The sequence below is a fragment of the Neophocaena asiaeorientalis genome, unplaced genomic scaffold (genome assembly GCF_003031525.2).
Source record: "Neophocaena asiaeorientalis asiaeorientalis breed wild unplaced genomic scaffold, Neophocaena_asiaeorientalis_V1.1 scaffold87, whole genome shotgun sequence".
Classification (NCBI taxonomy): Eukaryota; Metazoa; Chordata; class Mammalia; order Artiodactyla; family Phocoenidae; genus Neophocaena; species Neophocaena asiaeorientalis.
This window is the reverse complement of record NW_020175432.1, coordinates 920,078-931,691: the sequence shown is the minus strand read 5'-3', so window position 1 is coordinate 931,691 and position 11,614 is coordinate 920,078. Positions and strand designations below refer to the sequence as shown.

The 11,614-nt window shown below is 42.7% G+C and overlaps 1 protein-coding gene across 1 annotated transcript in view; it reads right to left on the bottom strand.

Moving 5' to 3' along the window:
- The window catches only part of LOC112414879 (docosahexaenoic acid omega-hydroxylase CYP4F3-like), a 69,927-nt gene that overhangs the window by 37,855 nt on the left and 20,458 nt on the right, over positions 1 to 11,614 (bottom strand).

Below are 11,614 nucleotides of genomic sequence, written 5' to 3'. Positions count from 1 at the left end.
CTTGATTTCCATCTTGGATCACAAGGTCAAGGATACTATTTAGGGAAGGTGTAGCAGAGAGCTAGATGCCGTCAGGTTCAGATGACGCTGGATCCACCACTCCCTCCTATAGTGGTCACCATCCCAGTCTGCCATTTATTTACTAGCTGCTTGGCTTGGGGAAAATCATGTCTCTCTCTAAGCCTCACTGCCTTTATTACATAATAGTAGCCACCTTATTGCGGGTTGTGGAGATTTATAAGCAAGCATTAGCAAAATGACTGACTCAGTATCTGGTAAGCATCAGTACTCAATAAGGGTTCATTTCTTCCCTTCTTTTTGCATCAATTTCTCAAATTTATAATGTTTTAAAGTTATAAAAGTTATATTTAAGTTTTGGAACGTGTGGAAACCTGCCGTTGAAAGTAACTGTCATTAGAAGATTCAGTAAATTCAAAATCTCCATAGTTACATCTGTTACATAGTTACAGTGGGCTTTGATGTGAAGCTGGTCCGAAGCTAGGAACCGAAAAAAAAATTTTTTCCCTCAGAGAGGCATGACCCAGGACTTCATTTTCATCTAGGAAGTGGAGGTCAAGAGGGTCCACAATAGTGAGAGGAGGTGGAAGAGGCAGGAGTGGGGCCACTTCCTTCAGCACCTGGGACAGCAGCTGCCTCAGGACTTGCCCCAATCAGGCTGTAGGAGGTCCTGGGATAGAGTCCTAGTCTCAGAGCCTTTCAGGGGCCAGAAGACTTACTGGTTGCAAAATTAGAAAGAAACACTGTAACATGAAATGAGGAAATATTTACTATATTCTAAGCTGAAAATCACATATGTTTTCCTTTGCCTTCAGAGTTCTTATTCAAAATGTTTTTCTTTTCCCCCAAATGATACCTTGCCATAGAAGAAAATACAAATAATAAAAAGTAAGAAATAAAAATCATATCCGTAATCCAAGTATGTCAAAGCAATCACTGTTCATATTCTCTCACATATACTGCCAATTTTAAATTTTATATGTAATTTTATACAAGTAAAAATTTTAATTTACATCTAAATGTTCTACATATAATCTCCTTTTTAAAATTACTATTATACTGACTAACAAGCACATAGAAAGATACTCAACATCATTCGTCATTAGGGAATTGCAAATCAATGACACAGTGTGATATCACTTCACACCCACTAGGACGGCAAGAATATAAAACACTGGAAAATAACAAGGGTTGGTGAGGATGTGGGGTAATTGGAATCCTCATACACTGCTGGTGGGGATGTAAAATGGTGCAGCCACTGTGGGAAACAGCCTGGTGTTTCCTCAATAAATTAAACCTAGAATTACCATATGACCCTGCCATCCTGTGCCTAGGTATGTACCCAAAAGAATTGAAAGCAGGGTTTAAACAAAAAGTGGTACATGGCCCTTCATAGTGGCACCATCCACAATTGCCAAAAGTTGGATATTTGGGAAACAGTTCAAATATCTGTTAACAGATGAATGAATAAATAAAATGAGGTATATCCATAACAAGAAATACTATTGGGTCATAAAAAAGGAGTGAAGCACTCATACATGCTACAACATGAATGAACTTTAAAAACGTTATGGTAGGGCTTCCCTGGTGGCGCAGTGGTTGAGAGTCCGCCTGCCGATGCGGGGGACATGGGTTCGTGCCCCGGTCTGGGAAGATCCCACATGCCGCAGAGCGGCTGGGCCCGTGAGCCATGGCCGCTGAGCCTGCGCATCCGGAGCCTGTGTTCCGCAACGGGAGAGGCCACAACAGTGAGAGGCCCGCGTACCGCAAAAAAAAAAAACACACACACACAAAAAAGAAACAAAAAAACATTATGGTAAGTGAAAGGAGTCGGACACAAAAGGTCATATATGATATGATTCCATTTATATGAAATGTGCAGAATAGGTACATCCATAGAGATAGATTCAGGAGCTGGAGGGTGGAGGAGGAAATAATGACTGCTAATGAGTACAGGTCTGCTTTGCAGGTGATGAAAATATTTTGGAACTAGATAGAGGAGAGGTGGTGGTCGCACACCGTTGTGAATGTACTAGATGCATGGAATCGACACTTTAATGTTATGAATTTTAGGAATGAATGAATTTTATGTTATGTGAGTTTTATCTCAACATAAAAAATGTTATTTTATCTTACATTTTTCTTGTTAATCTGGGGTTTTCATATAATAATGTATTGTGAACATCCTTCAAAAACATAAAATCATCTTGGGGGCCTTTAAAATCTTTGTGTTAAGTATTCAAGCCACTCTTTATTTTTGTAAATAGCATTATGTCAGGAAATCATTTAGTTTGTCTCACTTTGCAAGAATTCTCTTTATGCGCCTTAATAAGCTTGAGATATCACAACCAATTACATATTGAGTTACTCTTAATCACATAACTTTTGGTGTAGAAATTTCATTTTTATAGCAATAGATACACATGCATTCATGTAAGGTGTGGGTGTCGTTAAACACTTTTCATACAACACGTAAGGCTTGATGACTCCACAGACACTAATATTGGTCCTATTAACAGAAGTAGACCACTGGAGGGGAGAAGGTTATGACACTTCAGCTCCCCCAGGTAAACACTGATTTCATCCTCACACCAATGTTATATCCTCCTGTATACTTTAAATCATCTCTGGATTACTTATAATGCCAAATACAATGTAAATGCTATGTAAATAGCTTCTGGTACACAGCAAATTCAAGTTTTGCTTTTTGGAATTTTTTGGACGTCCCCCTCCCCCGAATCTTTTTGATCTGGGATTTGTTGACTATGCAGATGCAGAAACCACAGATATGGAAGGCTGCCTGTATTTGTCTTTCTCTAACTTATTTCACTTAGCATAATGCTCTCAAGGTCCAACCACGTTGTCACAAACGAGCAGGTTTTCCTTCTTTCTCCTGGCTGAATAATATTCCATTGTGTGTGTGTGTGTATCACATCCTCTTCATCCATTCATCCACTGATAGACAGTTAGTTTGTTTGCATATCTTGGCTACTGTGAATAATACTGCAGTGAAGATGGGAGTGCAGATATCTCTGTGAGATCCTGATTTCAGTTTTGCTGGATCATACGGCAGTTTTATTTTTAATTTTTTGAGGAACTTCCATACTCTTTTCCATAGGTGTCCATGTCATTTAAAATTCCTATCGTTAACGTGTGCGACTTCTGGTTGCTGCCCATACTCACGGGCACCTGGAGGTGTCACTTTTTCCCCAGCCATTCTTATGGGTGTACAATGATATGTCCCTGTGATTTTAGTTTGCATTTCCTAATGACTAATGATGTTGAACAATTTTTCATGTGCCTATTTGCCATCCATATATCTTCTGTGGTAAAGCACCTGTTCAAATCTTTTGTCCATTAATTTTCCTTGGATTGTTCCCTTCTACTGTTGCATTTTACATACAAATCCTTTGTCAGATATGCGATTTGCAAGTCTTTTTTCCTAGTGTGTTGTTGGTCTTTATCTTAAATTTCTTTCACAGAGCAAAATTTTAAAATGTTTATAAAGAGCAGTTTATCCATTTTTTCATTTTATGATTATGCAGTTGGTGTTATATATAAGAACTCTCTGTTTAACCTAAGGCCACAAAGATTCTATTCTATGTCTTCTTCTAAAAGTTTTACATTTTTACATTATTTAGTTCTATGGTTCATATTAAATTAAATTTTGTATAAAGTGTGAGGTACGGGATGAATTTTTTTTTTTCATGTGGTTGAATTTTTCCAGTACTACTTACTGAGAAGACTATCCTTTATACATTGACTTGCCCTGCAAGGTTTTTAAAAAAATTTCTGGACTCTCTATACTGTTCCATTGATTAATATGTCTTTGACCAGTATCACACTGTCATTATTACTACTGTTTTATACTATGTGTTGAAAGGGGTCTTGTAAATCCTTCAACTAAATTTTCCCTTTTCCGAAAAATTTTGCCTCTGATAAATCCTTTGCATTTTCATGTACATTTTGTAATCAGCTTATCTGTTTCTACAAAAGTCCTCCTGAGATTGTGATCTCATAGAATTTGTAGACCGATTTGAGGAGACTTAACATCTTAACAATATGGAGTCTTCTCCTCCATGAACATTATATATGTCTCCATTAATTTGGGTCTTGTTGGATTTCTTTTATCAGTGTCTTGAAGTTTTCATCCTAGAAATCATGCACATATTTTGTTAGATTTATACCTGAGTATTTCACTTTTTCTGGTACATGATCCTTGAAAAAATGGTATTTGAAAACATTTTCCAATTGTTTATTACTAGTGTACAGAAGGGTTGGCATACATTTTCTGTCAAGACCCATATTGTAAATATTTCAGGCCTTACAGCCCTCCTCCTCTTCCTCTCCTTCTTTTGTAATTCTTTTAAAATATAAAACAATTCATTGCTTGTATATCTTAGAGAAACAGGGCACAGGCCAGACTTGGTCCATAGACCATAGTTTGCCAACCCCTGGAATATATAAATACAATTAATTTTTGTATATTAACCATGTATCCTGAAGTCTATTGGGTCATTCCCAATGGAATACAAATAACGCTGCTATTTCCTCAATCTTTGAAAAAAAAATCCTTGCGCTTGATCCCACTTCTCCACCTGTTAACCCACAGTTTCTTTCCCCCACCATGAAGCTAACCCCTTCAAAGAGTTATCTATACTTGGGGTGTCAAATGTCTTTTCTCCCACTACAAACGGGCTTTGACTTTCCACTAAGGGCTGTGATGGTGAATGAGTAAGAGACAGGGAGGAGGGGAGGCATGGACCTCATGGGTGCCCTGCTTAATTGTTAAGACACACCCAGGCCTGGTTCAGTCACTGGCTGTTGTGAGGTGTCCATTCCTCTTCTGAGTGTGTTGGAGGCTCCTTCTGCTAGAAGATTCGGAGACAACAAGCTCTAAGACATTCGGTCTCCATTAGCTCAATGTGTGTGTGTGACTGTGTGACTATGTGTGGGATTGTGTGTAAGTGTATGTGTGACTGTGAACACATATGTGTCATGGTGTGTGTATACGAGTGTATGCATGTAATTGTGTGTATTGTTACATGCATGCATATATTGTGCTTTGCACTCGTGTGTATGCATGTGTGTGTAAAAGTGTGTATGTAGCTGCAAGCACACGTGGGTGTATGTAACTGTGTTTGTGCGTGTCTGTGTGTACACAGTGTGTATGTGATTGTGTATGCAGTTGTGTGCATGTGTGGGTGAATGTGTGTGTATGTGTGTAAGGGTGTAAATGTATGTGTCTTGAAGTCACTGAACCACTGTGACGGTCTGCACCAGGCTGTGTTCCTGAAAACAACTGCTGTGGAAGGCTCCTGCCTCTGTCCCCAGACCTCAGCCGTGCAGTGCCGGCAGGACATTCTGGAGAAATAATGCCTTTGGAAGCAGCCCTAACTAAAGACTTGTGGGTGTATGTTCTCTGCTGTCCCCGAGAGGGACTGAGCCCCAGGTGCCACAGTGTGAGCTTTCTGGCTAAAGTACCCTTTACCTGCTGACTTCCTTTCCCAGTCTCACTTCCACAGTGCCCTACTGGCATTTCCTGGGATTATTTCCCAAGGAAACAACTTGCAGTTGAATTCTTGCCTCAGGGTCACCTCCCAATAAAGTATTTGCACTTGAATCCTTGCATGAGGATCTACTTCCAGAGGATGCAAACTAAGACACACATAGGCTCGCTCCTCCAATCCCCAAGGGTCTGTTATTATTCCCTTTTTACTGAGGAGGAATGTGAGTCTCAGAGAGGGCAATTTGCTTGCCCAAGGTCACACAGCTGGAGAGTGGCAAAGCTTAGCCTTGACCAGGAGCCCTCTGATCCCAAGCCAGTGCTTGCTCCTTTCTAAGGAGCCTCTTCCCTGCTAAGGGCAGAGGGAAAGAACAGGGGATGTTCATAGCCTGCAAGACAGCTGGTGTGTGTGCCAGTAGGGACTAAGGCTCATGGCTGGTGCCCATGTCCTCATACTGTCATAAAGTAACGGCAGTTATGCATGTTGGTGCTGACTCTGAGCCAGGGAGTGTTGTTACCACTTTACTCATTTCAATTCATTTGATTTTCACAACCACCTTGTCATTACCCTCAATTTTCAGGTTAGAAAATCGAGGCACAGAAGAGTAAAGAGACATGACCAAATTCACTCAGATGGTGCTGATTTGAACCCTGGCACCTGGAGTCCTTGTTCTTAACCATGATGCCCTCCGGCTTCTCACAATTCGTATGTATTGAGTCCTGCTGCCCATCAGGCATGGCACTAAGCATGCAGTAGCATGGTACTATGCATAACACTAAAAAATTTGTCCCTTTAAAAATTTAAAAATATAATCTGTGGGACTTCCCTGGTGGTCCAGTGGTAAATAATCTGCCTTACAATTCAGTACACTCGGGTTCAATCCCTGGGCAGTTAACTAAGATCCCACATGCCGTGAGGCAACTAAGCCCCCACATCGCAGCTACTGAGCTCACGCACCTCAACTAGAGAGCCTGCATGCCTCAAACTACAGAACCCACGTGCTCTGGAACCCACGTGCCACGGCTAAAGAGCCCATGGGCCCTGGAGCCTGCGCACCACAACTAAAGAAGAGGAAACCCCGATGCCACAACTAGAGAAGCCCGAGCGCCACAAAGAAGAGTCCGTGTGCCTCAGTGAAGATCCCGCATGCAGCAACTAAGACCGATGCAGCCAAAAATAAATTTAATTAATAATAAAGAAAAAAATCTAAAATATATATAAATAATTTGTAATTACATAGATTAGTAATTATAATGAAAAATGTTTTGCAGGCTTCATCTAAGAAAAGGAAACAGTTGGGTAAATGTAGGCATTTAGCAGAACCATTCTTCCTCCTACTCTGCCCTCCCATTCCAGGTGTTGGGTATAATTTTTCAATTTTTTTCTGTGCCTACACAAACATCGACACTCACATAACTGGATTGCTGAGGTGTCCCATCCCTTTGCGGAATGTAATAGTCAGTTCCTGGCAGAGACCTCAGAGGGGCTACATGAGAGTGGCATTAAGTAGGGGCCATTTACAAAGTATTGACTGTAAATAAGGAATGTTGCCTGCCATCTAGTTCTACTAGGATTAAATCATTAGCCACTGCGGTTGCTAATTCAGGACAGAGACCAGGATGAGGCACTCTGCACATTGGGAAAACAGGCCTTTAGATAGTTTAGACATTTAGGAAAAATTTTATGAGCCTGAATTCTTGCATCTTCCCATGCTTAGAAAAGTACTAAAATTACTGAGAAATCTGTTCCTCATGACGACTACCATGCTGTATATTGGATTGCACGTACCCCTTAGCCAAAATCACATATATGCTGACCTTCCTCCTCACCTCTTTGGAGCAGTTCCTCAGAACTCTCTGAGAGGCTGTCTCCTGGGCAACAGTCCTCAGTAATGTCCCTGAATGAAACTGAATCTCACTGCTCTGACGTTGTACATTTTTTATTTCAGTTGACAGTGGGCCAAGGGAAACCATCAAGGCTAGTGTAGCCCCCTGGGGGCTAGCATCAGCTGAGAGCTGACACCACCCCCGGGCCAGGTAGTAGCTGTTCCTGGAACCCAGAGGGATTAGGTGAAGCTGAAAGCAGCAGTGGCCTTTGGCAGATGATGGATGTCTGTCCTGTAATCCCCTCCGACTGCCTGCAGGTGCCTTCCATTGACCAAACGTCATCTCCTTATCTGACTCGGGCTGCAGGTAGGTGGCCAGACTCCTATTAAAACTGGGCAGAACAAACCTGACTCCACATTGGATCTAGTCCTTTGTCTCTAACCTTTGTACTCTGTTGCCTGTGCTTAGTCATGCTGGCTCTGCACCTTTGTAAAAGAATGTTGCCTGTAGCTGTTCTGCCAACTGTCTGCTTTCACTTTTAAGGTTCATTGGATTCACTGGTAAAATAACCACTCGTCTCACACAAGTGAACAGCTTCAATCAAATCTTTAATAGGAGGAGCTTCAAGATGGTGGAAGGGTAAGATGCTGAGATGACCTTCCTCCCCACAAATACACCAGAAATACATCTACATGTGGAGCAACTCCTACAGAACACCTACTGAACGCTGGCAGAAGACCTCAGACCTCCCAAAAGGCAAGAAACTCCCCACATACCTGGGTAGGGCAAAAGAAAAAAGAATAAACAGAGACAAAGTATAGGGACGGGACCTGCACCTCTGGGAGGGAGCTGTGAAGGAGGAAAGGTTTCCACACACTAGGAAGCCCCTTCATGGGCGGAGACTGCAGGTTGCGGAGGGGGGGAAGCTTCGGAGCTGCGGAGGAGAGCACAGCAACAGGGGTGCGGAGGGCAAAGCGGAGAGATTCCCGCACAGAGGATCAGGGCCGACCGGCACTCACCAGCCCGAGAGGCTTGTCTGCTCACCCGCCGGGGCGGGCGGGGCTGCGAGCTGAGGCTCGGGCTTCGGTTGGAGCGCAGGGAGAGGACTGGGGTTGGCGGCGTAAACACAGGCTGCAGGGGGTTAGTGCACCACGGCTAGCCGGGAGGGAGCCCGGGAAAAAGTGTGGACCTGCCGAAGAGGCAAGAGACATTTTCTTAACTCTTTGTTTCCTAGTGTGCTAGGAGAGGGGATTAACAGCACCGATTAAAGGAGCTCCAGAGACGGGCTCGAGCCGTGGCGAAAAGCACGGACCCCAGAGACGGGCATGAGACGCTAAGGCTGCTGCTGCCGCCACCAAGAAGCCTGTGTGCGAGCACAGGTCACTATCCACACCTCCCCTCCCGGGAGCCTGTGCAGCCTGCCACTGCCAGGGTCCCGTGATCCAGGGACAACTTTCCCGGGAGAACACACGGCGCGCCTCAGGCTGCTGCAACGTCACGCGCCTCAGGCTCGCTCTGCATCCGTACCCCTCCCTCCCCCTGGCCTGAGTGAGCCAGAGACCCCGAATCAGCTGCTCCTTTAACCCAGTCCTGTCTGAGCGAAGAACAGACGCCCTCAGGCGACCTACACGCAGAGGCGGGGCCAAATCCAAAGCTGAACCCCCGGAGCTGTGCGAAAAAGGAAGAGAAAGGGAAATCTCTCCCAGCAGCCTCAGGAGCAGAGGATTAGATCTCCACAATCAACTTGATGTACCTGCATCTGTGGAATACCTGAATAGACAACGAATCATCCCAAGTTGAGGAGGTGGACTTTGGGAGCAACGATATATATTTTTTTCCATTTTCTCTTTTTGTGAGTGTGTATGTGTATGATTCTGTGTGTGATTTTGTCTGTATAGCTTTGCTTTTACCATTTCTCCTAGGGTTCTGTCTGTCCGGTTTTATTCCTGTTTTTTGTTTTTTGTAATTAGTTTAAAATTCTTTTTCTTAATAAGTATTTTTATTTTAATAACTTTATTTTATCTTCTTCTTTCTTTCTTTCTTTCTTTCCCCCCTTTTATTCTGAGCCGTGTAGAGCACAGGCTCTTGGTGCTCCAGCCAGGTATCAGGACTGTGCCACTGAGGTGGGAGAACCCAGTTCAGAACACTGGTCCACAAGAGACCTCCCAGCTCCACGTAATATCAAACAGCGAAAATCTCCCAGAGATCTCCATCTCAACGCCAAGACCCAGCTTCACTCAACGACCAGCAAGCTACAGTGCAGTACACCCTATACCAGACAACTAGCAGGACAGGACCACAACCCCATCCATTAGCACAGAGGCTGCCTAAAATCATAATAAGGCCACAAACACCCCAAAACACACCACCAGAGGTGAAACTGCCCACCAGAAAGACAAGATACAGCGTCCTCCACCAGAACACAGGCACTAGTCCCCTCCACCAGGAAGCATACACAACCCACTGAACCAACCTTAGCCACTGGAGACAGACAACAAAAACAAGGGAAACTACGAACCTGCAGCCTGTGAAGAGGAGACCCCAAACACAGCAAGTTAAGCAAAATGAGAAGACAGAGAAACACACAGCAGATGAAGGAGCAAGATAAAAACCCACCAGACCTAACAAATGAAGAGGAAATAGGCAGTCTACCTGAAAAAGAATTCAGAATAATGATAGTAAAGATGATCCAAAATCTTGGAAATACAATGGAGAAAATACAAGAAACATTTAACAAGGACCTAGAAGAACTAAAGAGCAAACAAACAGAGATGAAGAACACAATAAATGAAATTAAAAATTCTCTAGAAGCGATCAATAGCAGAATAACTGAGGCAGAAGAAGGGATAAGTGACCTGGAAGATAAATAAGTGGAAATAACTACCGCAGAGCAGAATAAAGAAAATAGAATGAAAAGAATTGAAGACAGTCTCAGAGACCTCTGGGACAACATTAAACGCACCAACATTCAAATTATAGGGGTACCAGAAGAAGAAGAGAAAAAGAAAGGGACTGAGAAAATATTTGAAGAGATTATAGTTGAAAACTTCCCTAATATGGGAAAGTAAATAGTTAATCAAGTCCAGGAAGCACAGAGAGTTCCATACAGGATAAATCGAAGGAGAAACACACCAAGACACATATTTTAAAAACTATCAAAAATTAAATACAAAGAACAAATATTAAAAAGCAGCAAGGGAGGGCTTCCCTGGTGGCACAGTGGTTGAGAGTCCGCCTGCTGATGCAGGGGACACGGGTTCATGCCCCGGTCTGGGAAGATCCCACATGCCGCAGAGCGGCTGGGCCTGTGGGCCATGGCCACTGAGCCTGCACGTCTGGAGCCTGTGCCCTGCAACGGGAGAGGCCACAACAGTGAGAGGCCCGCATACCGGATAAAAAAAAAAGCAACAAGGGAAAAACAACAAGTAACACACAAGGGAATCCCCATAAGGTTAATAGCTGATCTTTCAGCAGAAATTCTGCAAGCCAGAGGGGTGTGGCAGGACATATTTAAAGTGATGAAAGAGAGAAACCTACAATCAAGATTACTCTACCCAGCAAGGATCTCATTCAGATTTGATGGAGAAATTAAAGGCTTTACAGACAAGCAAAAGCTAAGAGAATTCAGTACCACCAAACCAGCTTTACAACAAATGCTAAAGGACTTCTCTAGGCAGGAAACACAAGAGGAGGAAAAGACCTACAATAATAAACCCAAAACAATTAAGAAAATGGTAATAGGAACATACATATCGATAATTACCTTAAATGTAAATGGATTAAATTCTCCAACCAAAAGGCATAGACTGGCTGAAAGGATACAAAAACAAGACTTGTATATATGCTATCTACAAGAGACTCACTTCAGACCTAGGGACACATACAGACTCAAAGTGAGGGGATGGAAAAAGATATTCCATGCAAATGGAAATCAAAAGAAAGCTGGAGTAGCAATTCTCATATCAGACAAAATAGACTTTAAAATAAAGACTATTACAACAGACAATACATTAAACAAGATGAACTTCATTGATATTTATAGGACATTCCATCCCAAAACAACACAATACACATTCTTCTCAAGTGCTGATGGAACATTCTCCAGGATAAATCATATCCTGAGTCACAAATCAAGCCTTGTAAATTTAAGGAAATTGAAATCTATCAAGTATCCTTTCTGACCACAATGCTATGAGACTAGATATCAATTACAGGAAATAATCTGTAAAAAATACAAACACATCGAGGCTAAACCATACACTA